Below are 12,047 nucleotides of genomic sequence, written 5' to 3'. Positions count from 1 at the left end.
GAGCACTTACTGTGTGCAGATAACTGTACTAAATGCTTGGGAGTATAAGGTAACATTAAAGAGACACATTCTCTACCCACAGTGAGTTGAATACCACAATACAGGGTGAACAAGAACCCATTTAAGTTCAAAGTTGATACATTCAAAGGAAAAGATAACACTTCACCCCCAAGGGGATAAACATTTAGAATTTGTTACCACAGGAAGTCAGTTCAGGGGTGGGCAGAAATATCTATAGGTCCAAAAGGGATTTGGATTACTTCATTGATATATATATTTTTTGAATCTAATTGGATTAATTTGTAGATATCCTAGCACTTAGTAGAGTGTCTGGCACATAGTAGTGCTTAATGAATACAATATTATTGTTGTGTTTTTAGAGGAACAATTAGGGATGTAAAGGGAAAAGATAGAGATGTTAAATGCAACCCCCCATATCCATTAGGACTGATGTGAAGGGAAGCAGCCAGCTTGGGACAGAATTCTAGATGATTGGTCTGACTCAATGATGGCGTTGCTTATAGTTATACATATAATGGTAAAGGAACCTGATAACTACCGTGGTAATGCCTAATTCACTGCCTAGGTTCACTTCAATTTTAGAAAACTTTGACATTTTAAATTGAAGAAAACGAAAATCATAGAACTTGGGCCCTAAAACAAATTAAGGGATTAGTTTAACTCTTCTCTGGAGGTAGCATGTCTCCTTACCCTTGGATTCCAATTAAAAGCCTGGGTACTATCCCTGAATTTCTAGTAGAAAGATGAAACTCAGAAATGGCTGAGTGGGATTGGAATTACAGTGCCAATGTTTTGCTGCTTAAATCCCACCATTAGGGCCATAATTCATTTGAGAAGGGCCTAAATGAAAGAAGTTCAGTTTGCAGATGGTCACCACCCAATAGAAACGAGAAATGGTGTAATTACAGTTGTAAAAAGTTTTCCAATTAAAAATGTTTAAAAAGTGGCAATTGTGTAAATTTTCCAGAATTAAAGGAGAAAGTATTCTTCCCTAACAACCTAGGACAGTTGTTTTTAACCAAACAGAATACAATGAGAAAATGTAATGGATTAGAGAATACAATTAGGCTTCAAAAATACTCATTTTTCATCATTACTGTTGTAAGCAGAATTTGAATGGATTTCCATTGAATGCTCTTAGGCATACACAGAAGAGTTTCCCTGTGTAATTCTGAATAGAGTATGATAGGCTATATTATATTCGCAGGTTTTTCAGAAGAAAATCCCCAAAGCTTGCTGTTACCATTTCACATATATGCACTGCTTATTGAATGTTTTTTTCCTTGATGATTTATGTCTAGAACAGGTTCATAAATCTTACAGATTACAGGCATTTTGGCTCCAAATTTCTGTACTAACATTGTTACATAAATCAATTACATTTGAATATATAAATCATTTATAGTATATGATTTATTGACAAATAGCAGTCTATAATAATTCAATTATGCATAGCTTATAGAGTATATGTTTGTATTTTACTACAGTCGCATTTCCAGACTGTGAGCCCGTTGTTAGGTAGGGACCGTCTCTATATGTTGCCGACTTGTACTTCCCAAGCGCTTAGTACAGTGCTCTGCACACAGTAAGCGCTCAATAAAGGCGATTGAATGAATGAATGATTGATTGAATGAATGAATGAATGAATTCATAAAATTGATTTTCTCTGGGACTTTATAAAGGGCAGGTGTACAGTAAAAGAGTGTGCTATTCGAAGAGAATTTCTGATAAAAAAACTTCCATTGTACAAAAATTATAATTGTGGTATAATTTAAGGGCTTATAATAATAATCATAATAATAATAATAATGTTGGTATTTGTTAAGCGCTTACTATATACCATGCACTGTACTAAGCATAGAGGTCATTAAAAGAGAAGCATAGAGAAGCAGCATGGATCAGTGGAAAGAGCATAGGCTTGGGAGTCAGAGGTCATGAGTTCAAATCCCAGCTTTGGGTAAGTCACTCAACTTCTCTGTGCCTCAGTTACCTCATCTGTAAAATGGGGATTAAGATTGTGAGCCCCACATGGGACAACCTGATCACTTTTTTATCCTCCCCAGCGCTTAGAACAGTGCTTTGCACATAGTAAGCGCTTAACAAATACCAAACTTGTTAAAATGATTATTAAAATATAATCAGGTTATAGTAAATCTCTGACCTACATGGGCTTCACAGTTCAAGAGGGAGAACAAGTATTTAAGTGACTCCTCCAAGGTCACACTGAAGGCAAGTGGCAAAACTAGGACTGGATCTCAGATCCCTTGACACCAAGGCCCATGATATTTCCTTCCATTGTACTGTACTGCTTCTCTACTAGACTGTGATGCAGAGGGCCTTCTGGAATGCAGTGCTTAGGACAGTGCTCTGCACATCCTAAGTGCTCACTGAATACCACTGATTGATTGATTGATAGTGGGAATGTGTTGTGCAGATAAGATCAACGGTTTTGAAACCAAATACCATTAGTCTTGACTCCCAAGCATAAATGTTGCCTCTCCCCTTCCTGCCTGTCTGATTAAACTGCGGCATCCAGAAAGGTGGGTGACTGGGAGTTGGTGGAAGGAGAGGTGGGTGGAAGAAGAGAAGGGAGAGAACGAGGGTGGGAAGGAGAGGAGTTTGGGATTCCCTAGACTAAGCAGAGCTGTCGATTAGGTGAATGGCTGGGCCAGATACAAGGCATGTAGCATGAGGATTCACAACCACTCTTTGGGAGTGACTCCATTTTTTTCAGTTCTGTTGTGTTGAAGTGCGAAAAAGGGTGCTGTTAGCACTCCCCTCCTCATTCATTGGCTAAAGATTCAAGTACCAGTGGTGTTCTAGCTCTAATCATATTGAGACTATATTATATTCATCAGCCTTCTGCTTCAGTCTCTTCCCCCTCCAACCTGTGCCATGAGGATCATCTTAAAACATTGCTGCTCTCATCAATAAACCTCCACTATCTTCCTATGTCTCTTCATATCACATAAAAATTCCTCACAATTGGCTCCATGACTCTCTATCAACTCAACCCATTTCACATATCTGTCCTCTTCGAGCGCTTGGTACAATGCTCTGCACACAGTAAGCACTCAATAAATACAATTAAATGAATTTGCAATTCCCCAAGGTACTCTTCACTTCTCCCAAGTCAACTTTCTATTTGTCTCTCACTCCTAACTCTCCCTCTTCCATCCCCTCATTCACACTGCTCTTCAGTTTGGCACTCTTTCCCTTCACAAATCTGACAGATCAGAGCTCTCCCTGTAATAATAATAATAATGGCATTTATTAAGCGCTTACTATGTGCAAAGCACTGTTCTGAGCACTGGGGAGGTTACAAGGTGATCAGGTTGTCCCACCTGGGGCTCACAGCCTTCATCCCCATTTTCCAGATGAGGTAACTGAGGCACAGAGAAGTTAAGTGGCTTGCCCAAAGTCACACACCTGACAAGTGGCGGAGCCGGGGTTTGAAACCATGACCTCAGACTCCCAAGCCTGCACTCTTTCCATTGAGCCATGCTGCTTCTCTGTAAACAAAGCCCTCCTAAAATTGCTTTCCTTCAAAAAGCCTTCCCCACTTTATCAATTGTATTCATTGAGAGTAGAGTACAGCATATAGGAGTTGGAAGAGTACAATATAACAATATAGCAGACCCATTCCCTGCCCACAACATACAAGCATCCCAAATATATAAAGACAACCACCAACTCTACTGCATATCAACTTATTCATACCCACCTTCAACATTCTTGTGTATGTGTCCATTCAATTGTACAATCAATTTATTATTCATTCATTCGATTGTATTTATTGGGTGCTTACTGTGTGCAGACCACTGTACTAAGCACTTGGGAAGTACAAGTCAGTAACATATAGGGACAGTCCCTACCCAACAATGGGCTCACAGTTTAGAAGGGGGAGAGAGACAACAAAACATGTAGACAGGTGTCAAAACCATCAGAATAAATAGAATTACAGCTATATGACTACACCTGTAAATGATTTTATGTTTATGTCCCCTTTTTCAAACAAGCTGTTGGATGAAGGAGCACAGTATTCTGTACATCCTTTAGACACTTCCTTCGAAATATTTTCAGTGGGTGGATGCATACTTCAGTCATTTAAAGTTTGGCTGCCTGCATCCAATGCCAGTGGGATTAGGCTATGTCTGAACAATAATGATGATAATAACTGTGGTATTTGTTAAGCACTTAGTATGTGACAGACACTGTGCTACTGGGGTGTATCCACTGGGGTGGATACAAAGAAATTGTGTTGGACACAGTCTCTTTCCCACATTCATTCATTCAATCGTATTTACTGAGCGCTTACTGTGTACAGAGTACTGTACTAAGTGCTTTGGAAGTACAAGTTGGCAACATATAGAGATGGTCCCCACCCAACAATGGACTCACAGTCTATAAGGGGGAGACTGACAACAAAACAAAACATGTGGACAGATGTCAACTCGTCAGAACAAATAGAATTAAAGCTAAATGCACATCATTAACAAAATCAATAGAATAGTAAATATGTACAAGTAAGATAAATAGAGTAATAAATCTGTACAAACATATATACAGGTGCTGTGGGGAGCTCACAGTCTTAATCCCCATTGTATAGATGAGGTAACTGAAGCACAGAGAAGTTAAATGATTTACCCAAGGTTACACAATAGGTGCAGGGCAGAGTTGGGATTAGAGCTCAGGTCTATCTGACTCTCAGGCCTGTGCTCTAGCGACTAGGCCATGCCGAACAACTCGGAAGATTTACCATAGCCGGCAATTGTAGCACTGTGCAGAGATTCAGCTGGAGAATTGTGAGGGGTTGCCTGAGACTAATTTTAGCATCATGCTTCTAAGAATAGATCCCAGGATCGCCAGGGAGACCGCATTCAACCCACCTCCTTTTGCCCATTCCTACACCCTTCCACAATTTGGTTAGAGTCCATGTTCTTTTATTGGAGGATGGGTAGATGGAAGTTTGAAAATGCCATATTCTGTTCAATACAATGAATATCAGATCATTTGGGGTTTTATCTGACTTTTCCTGAAATTATTTACTCTAATAATTTTCCAATAATATACCCCGTACTTAGCATTTCTTCTCCTTTATTACTTAAGATAATGTTGGATGTGCAGATCTTAGGCTTCAATGCGCAAACTGTATTTGAACCACCACTGCCTTTCTCAGTTAATCTAACTGAAACTCAGTGTTCTGTTTTCAGAATACTAATAATAACCCAGGAAGAATTTATATATCTTAGAAATGTTGATGATGTTTCATTAGAATAGAGCTTTTATGATTCATCTAGTATCATTAACCATGCAACATTCCTGTGAGCTACTAAGCAGTGAGGATGTAAACCAGGAAATCCACTTCTAAAAGCTTATAGGAAGCATAGGGTAACTACATGTAAATGAAGTTTGGGTATTTATTTTGCCTCTTGAAGAAATGCATCATTAAAAGGAAGGCCAGTGTTGCTCAGGAAGCTAAGATTGGAAAGTCCTTTATGCTATGTGGCCCGGTTATGCCACTGGCATGCTGTCAGACTTTGGGCAATATCTCTTACCTAAGCTCTTTCATCTCCTCACTTGTAGTCTGTGTGACTTTGGGGAAGTCACTTAACTTCTCTGTGCCTCAGTTACCTCATCTGTAAAATGGGGATTAAGACTGTGAGCCCCACCTGGGACAACCTGAGAATCTTGTATCTCCCCCAGCACTTAGAACAGTGCTTGGCACATAGTAAGCACTTAACAAATACCATTATTATTATTATTATTGTTATCTGTAAATTGCATATAGCATGCTTCTCCATGGGACTAAAGGAAGATTTTGGTGAGGATCTTGTCGTATTTATAAAACTGTAAAAATAAGGTCTGAGGCAGAGTCTAGAATACTGTTTCATCAGACCCTTTTAGCTGACAGCCCCATGAAATTAGACCTTGATCTATCAAGATAACTGAGTTGTGTTTCCCAATAGTTGGATATTTGAAAACTCCAAAGAAGACACTAGGCAGTATCCTCATAATTAGGTTTTATGCTCTTGGCTTTTGCTTAAAGTTTTTACTGCTCTTGCACGCCTGAGTTTGAGGAGAGCCTCCGGTTGCCCTGGCTCTTCTTAGTCTCCTGTGGTATTTGAAAGTTTAGTTGGTAATCCAGGAAGTGGTACCTTTTCCACTATGCTGATATAATGCCAAGTAGTGTTAAATGACAGTTCACTGGAATCTCAGTGTAGTCTCCAGTGATCTCACAAGCTTCTCTTCCAGCCCCAGAAGGAAATGTTCCCTTGCTATTCTTGCCAAATTCCAAAGTGAAATTGCTACATTCGGCCAAACAATTTTCCCCAAAATAGAGCAACTGTTTATGAATATTTTTGTGACATCTCTCACTCAGATATTTGAATGCTATAGAGACAGCATTGCTGTGAACTAGAGAGCCTGATGCATCCTAATAATGTCAGTAGTTGAAGGATCGATTTCTTAAATGGTGTCAATTGTAAAGACTTTGAGAATCACACCGGGTTAAATGGTGCTGGGTGAAATATTGGCAGTCATTAACAGAAGCTTCATGTTACCAGAAATTTTAAACTGGTTTATTTTTTGCAGCTGGACCGTAGTGGGGATTTTTCTTTCATATTGTATTTGTTAAGTGCTTACTATGTGCTAGACACTCTACTAAGCACTGGAGTAGATAAAAGCTAATCAGGCTGCACTCAACCTGTGTCCCACGTAGGGCTCACAGCTTTAATCCCAATTTTACAGATGAGGTAACCGAGGCACAGAGAAATTGAGTAACTTGCCTAAGGTCGCACAGCACATGAGTGGCAGAGCTGGGATTAGAACTCAGGTCCTCTTACTCCCAGACCTGTGCTCTATCCATTAGGCTACACTTACTTCTCTATGGACATCCCATAGGAAAATGACCCATGCCTGAGCTGTATCTGGGTGGCAGGATGCAGAAGGGATTAGAAATGTTAAAAATGCACTCTGTCAGTGTTTTGTATGTCTTGATAACAGGGTTTCCAGAATGGGTTCTTCAGTTCAATGAATACTTTGTGGCTTAATGAACATGATTACAGTTGGCAGAGCATTATATTAGCTTTTTGCCTGTTGAGGTTAAGATAGGAAATGGAATCAATCGATGGTATTACTGAACACTTTCAATTTGCAGGGTACTGTACTAAGCACTTGGGGAAGTAAAATACAGAGTTGGTAGATAAAATCCCTGCCCCCGAGGATCTTACAGTTCACAGGAGGAGACTGACAATAAAATAAATTACAGATAGGGGAAATAGTTCAATATAAAGATATGTATATATGTGCTGTGGGTTTGGGTGAGTATTAAAGTGCTTAAGGTGTACACAGCCAAGTGGGTAGGCAATGTAGAAGTGAGGATAGGTAGGGGAAATGAGGGGTTAGTCAAGAAGTCCTTTTGGAGGACATGTGATTTTAATAAGATTTGAAGAAGGTAAGGGGTTGGAGGTGGGATAGATGAGATCAGTGGAATAGAGCAATAAAGGAGAGAAGTGTGCAGATTGGGCTGTAGTAGGATATCAGCAAGGTAAGATGGGTGGGGAGAGCTTATTGAGTGCCTTAAAACCTCCCCTAGAAATTCCTAGGGGAAGAAGGAGGGCTTTGTGGAAAGTGTACAGACTGAGAATCAGGAGATGTGCCTTCTAATCAAAGCTCTGCCCTGCCCTGCTCTGTGTCCTTGGGCTATTTTTTAAACTGCTCTGAGCCTCAGTTTTCTCATCTGCAAAATACCCACTCCTCTCTACATCTCTGATAGTCCCATGTGGACAGGGATAATTCCTGATCAGGTTATCTTATATTTAACCCAGTATATTACAAAGCATTCATTTGAAAATATCATAATTAATTTTCAGAAATGTGTTCTGTGTGGATGAGTCCTTAGTTAAAGAAAGGAAGGAGAACATCTAAAGTTACTGAAATATAATGAAATACATACTGAACCTGGTTAGTTCCAACCCAATGCCTGGGGAGTTGAGATTTAATTCAAGAAGACCAGCTCCGAACAATATGGATTTCTTGGAGGGCTGAGGGGCATGGAGGACAGGATGCAGAATCATTCCTCTCCCCTTGCTCTCCTCTCTGGAAAAGTCTCATCCTTAGCTCCATCTGAATACAAGAGTCTTCAAGTGGTGATGCTACTGCTTGGGCAGAGGCCAATCTCTTCCTCTATTTATGGCCATGTTCGGGCCCATTTTTTAATGGTATTGGCTAAGCAATTACCATGTGCCAGGCACTTTACTAAGCGCTGGATTAGACTCAAGATAATCAGGTTGGACACAGTTGCTGTCCCTCTTGGGGCTCACAGTCTTAATCCTCATTTCACAGGTGAGGTAACTGAGGCCCAGTGAAGTGAAGTGACTTGCTACAAGGTCACACAGCAGACAAGCGGCAGAGCTGGGATTAGAACCCAGGTCCTTCTGACTCCCAGTCTATGCTTTATCCACCTGACCATTCAGCTTTTCTATGTTGGTAAAGCTCACAGACAAAGACCATGGAGGGTCTGATAAGGGGAGAAATTCTCCCCTAGTTGGGCAAAAGGTATTCTCAGTTCTTGAGTCCTAGACAGGACTGAGATAGAATTTCGGCTTGTGGCCTCTTCTTCCTCCATGTCATGTTTAAGTAGCGTTCAGTGGAAAGCTAGTGCATTTGAGACCGGCAACCTCCGCGAGCATGCTAAGCTTTAGGGCTATCATTAATTTGTTGTAGGGGACATAAGAACTCACTGAACTCCTGGAATCCAGGACCAACATCCCAGCTGCTCCAGTAAAAAATGATACATTATATTTGTACAGCACTTATGCATTTTGCCAAAATACTTTCACATCACTTATCTCATGTCTTCACAACCTCCCTTTGAGATAGAGTGAAGTAGCTATTATCCTCATTTTTTTAGGCCAGGAAACAGAGGCCCAAACAGAATAAGTGACTTGCCCATGGTAGATAGCAGACCAAAGGCTGAACTGGGATCAGAACCCAAATCTTCTGGCTTTGAGGCCTTTCTGTTGGACCATCTTCACACAATGGCTGCTCTACTGCGACTTTCCTCACACCAGCCTCCAAGGTTTATTCAGTTTAGACTTCCTTGGTGTTCCTAAATCCTGAAAGTCTCTTGAGGTGACTGGGCTACCACAATTTTAATTATGAAAGAATTTTGTATATTCACAAAAATGTATCGAAACAGTTTAATCCTGACACCTGTTGGGTAAGAAAGATCAAGAAATTAGGGCTGAGTAATTGTTAGAAATCAAAGGTATCAAGATGTAGTAATAATAGTAGTATGCATTAAGCAATTACTATATGCCAAGCACCGTGCTAAGTGCTGGGTAGATATAGATAATCAAATTGAATGCATCCCTCCCTGTACTACCTGGGGCTCACAGTCTAAGGGGTAGGTAGAGAAGTTAATTTAGCTTCATTTTTCAGATGAGGACTGTAAACTCACTGTGGGCAAGGCATGTGTCTACAGACCCTGATATATTGTGATAATAATAATAAATATGGTATTTTTATGTGCTTACTGTGTGCCAGGCACTGTACTCAGCGCTGCGGTGGATACAAGCAAATCTGGTCAGACCCAGTCTCTGTCCCACATGGGGCTAATAGTTTCAATCCCCATTTTACATATGAGGTAACTGAGGCACAGAGACATGAAGTTATTTGCCCAAGGTCACTCAGCAGACAAGTGGCAGAGCCAGGATTAGAATCCATGACCTTCTGACTTCCAGGCAGGTGCTCTATCCACTACACTATGCTGCTTTTCTTGTACTCTCTCAAGGGCTTAGCACAGTGCTCTGAACATAGTAAGACCTCAGTAAATATCACTGTACTAAGCCCTGGGGTGGATACAAGCAAATCTGATCGGACCCAGTCCCTGTCCCACATGGGACTAATAGTTTTAATCCCCATTTTACAGATGAGGTAACTGAGGCACAGAGAAGTGAAGTTATTTGTCCAAGGTCACACAGCAGACAAGTGGCAGAGCCAGGATCAGAATCCATGACCTTCTGATTCCCAGGCCTGTGCTCTATCCACTGTGCTATGCTGCTTTCTTGTACTCTCTCAAGGGTTTAGCGCAGTGCTCTGAGCATAGTAAGACCTCAGTAAATATGATTGATTGACTGAGGCAGAGAGAGGTTAAGTGATTTGCCCAAGGTTGCACAGTAAAACAGTGGTAGAGCTGAGATTAGAACCTGGGTCACCTAGTTCCCAGTCCCATGCTAGGTCACTAGGCCAAGCTACCTCCCTAATTACAGTAATTTAGGCAAAGTAACCCTGAGAATCAAGGTCAGGCAGAAATTCAGATTCAGAGATGATGCACTCGCAGTCCTGGTTCTATTCCTTTGATCTTTCCAGTCTCCCTGAATTATCCTACCAGGAAAAAAAAGGAAGAAATGCATTTAAGGGGACGGGGAGGAATGGAAGAAAGATTAATTGAGGGCATCCCACTTTAAAATGGCTGAGCAGCAGATCTCTGAGGATTCGAAACCATTTATTGCTTTTCAGCATGCCAGCTGATTACCTCATTACGGTATGTCAATCACCCTGGATAGGAATGATAGAAAACCAAAGTGCCAAACAAACAAAGAAGCCCAGCAGGAGTAGGACACACTTGTAGGGGTGGCAAGCAAACCAATAAGTCCAGGGGTGAGTACTGATTAGGCTATTCCCTTGATGCCCAAGAGCTATGTTAGAAATCTAGGTGGGAGGCAGCAGGGTTAGCTTCAGACATTTGGCTGCTCTGAGCTGGAAAAAATTTGCCACTCCCTCATGTTCTGTTCAACCCTCACAAACCTAAAGCATTTCTCCAGGGGAGCTCCTGACCATCCCATGGGTCCCCCACTTTGCTCCAGCCTCAATGCATTCCCCTCTTGTCTTGCTTCTATCCCAGCACTTAGCAAGTGTTCGGCATATAGTAAGCTCTTAATGCCACAGTTAATATTATCAAGCTGACCGATGGGAATGAGGGTGACTGCAAAAGCCTTTATGGGACCGGTAGTCTGAAACACAACACATGACACTGAAAAGTAGTCCTGTGCTCTAAGCTCCTTGTGGGCAGGGATCATGCCTACCAACTCTTTTGTCATTCATTCATTCATTCATGCAATCATATTTATTGAGCACTTACTGTGTGCAGAGCACTGTCCTAAGCTCTTGAGAAGTACAAGTTGGCAACATATAGAGATGGTCCTTACCCAACAATGGGCTCCCCAGCTTTAGAGAAGCAGCATGGCTCAGTAGCAAGTGCCCAGGCTTGGGAATCAGAGGTCATGGGTTCTAATCCCGGCTCTGCCACTTGTCAGCTGTGTGACTTTGGGCAAGTCACTTAACTTCTCTGTGCCTCAGTTACCTCATCTGTAAAATGGGGATGAAGATTGTGAGCCCCACGTGGGACAACCTGATCACCTTGTATCCCCCCAGTGCTTAGAACAGTGCTTCACACATACCAACAAGTGCTTAATAAATACTATCATTATTATTTAGTACAGCGTTCTGTACACAGTAACCACTCAGTAAATGCCATCGATCGATTGATCGATCGATCAATCATCGATCATCGATCGATTGATCGATTGTGTTTGCCATGGGCAGCCCGTTAGGTGGTTTTCAGTTTTGCTTCTTGCTCTGACTAATCTTCTGCAGTGCCGCCAAAGAGTGTCATTCTGTTCTTCATTACATTATAATAATAATAATAATAATAATAATAATGGCATTTGTTAAGCGCTTACTATGTGCAGAGCACTGTTCTAAGCGCTGGGGGGGATACAAGGTGATCAAGTTGTCCCATGTGGGGCTCACAGTCTCAATCCCCATTTTACAGATGAGGGAACGGAGGCTCAGTCTGGTGTGTTTGCTGCAGTTGTCTCCATGATCTGAAATGTCCAATGCATTGTAATGTATTCTTCTTAAGTCAGAGGGATTGGGCTGGGAGAGTCATTTTGCTGATGTGCTTTGCTTAGGCCAGAAGGATTCCCAGAGAGCAGCTGAATATTCCTGTTGTTTATTGA

The 12,047-nt window shown here is 41.3% G+C and overlaps 1 protein-coding gene across 1 annotated transcript in view; it reads left to right on the top strand.

Moving 5' to 3' along the window:
* LAMA2 (laminin subunit alpha 2) overlaps positions 1-12,047 on the top strand; it is a 633,073-nt gene that overhangs the window by 383,415 nt on the left and 237,611 nt on the right. The window lies entirely within an intron of this gene.

The sequence above is a fragment of the Tachyglossus aculeatus genome, chromosome 2 (assembly GCF_015852505.1).
Source record: "Tachyglossus aculeatus isolate mTacAcu1 chromosome 2, mTacAcu1.pri, whole genome shotgun sequence".
NCBI lineage: Eukaryota > Metazoa > Chordata > Mammalia > Monotremata > Tachyglossidae > Tachyglossus > Tachyglossus aculeatus.
The sequence above is the reverse complement of the archived record's forward strand: the minus strand, read 5'-3'. Positions and strand labels throughout refer to the sequence as shown.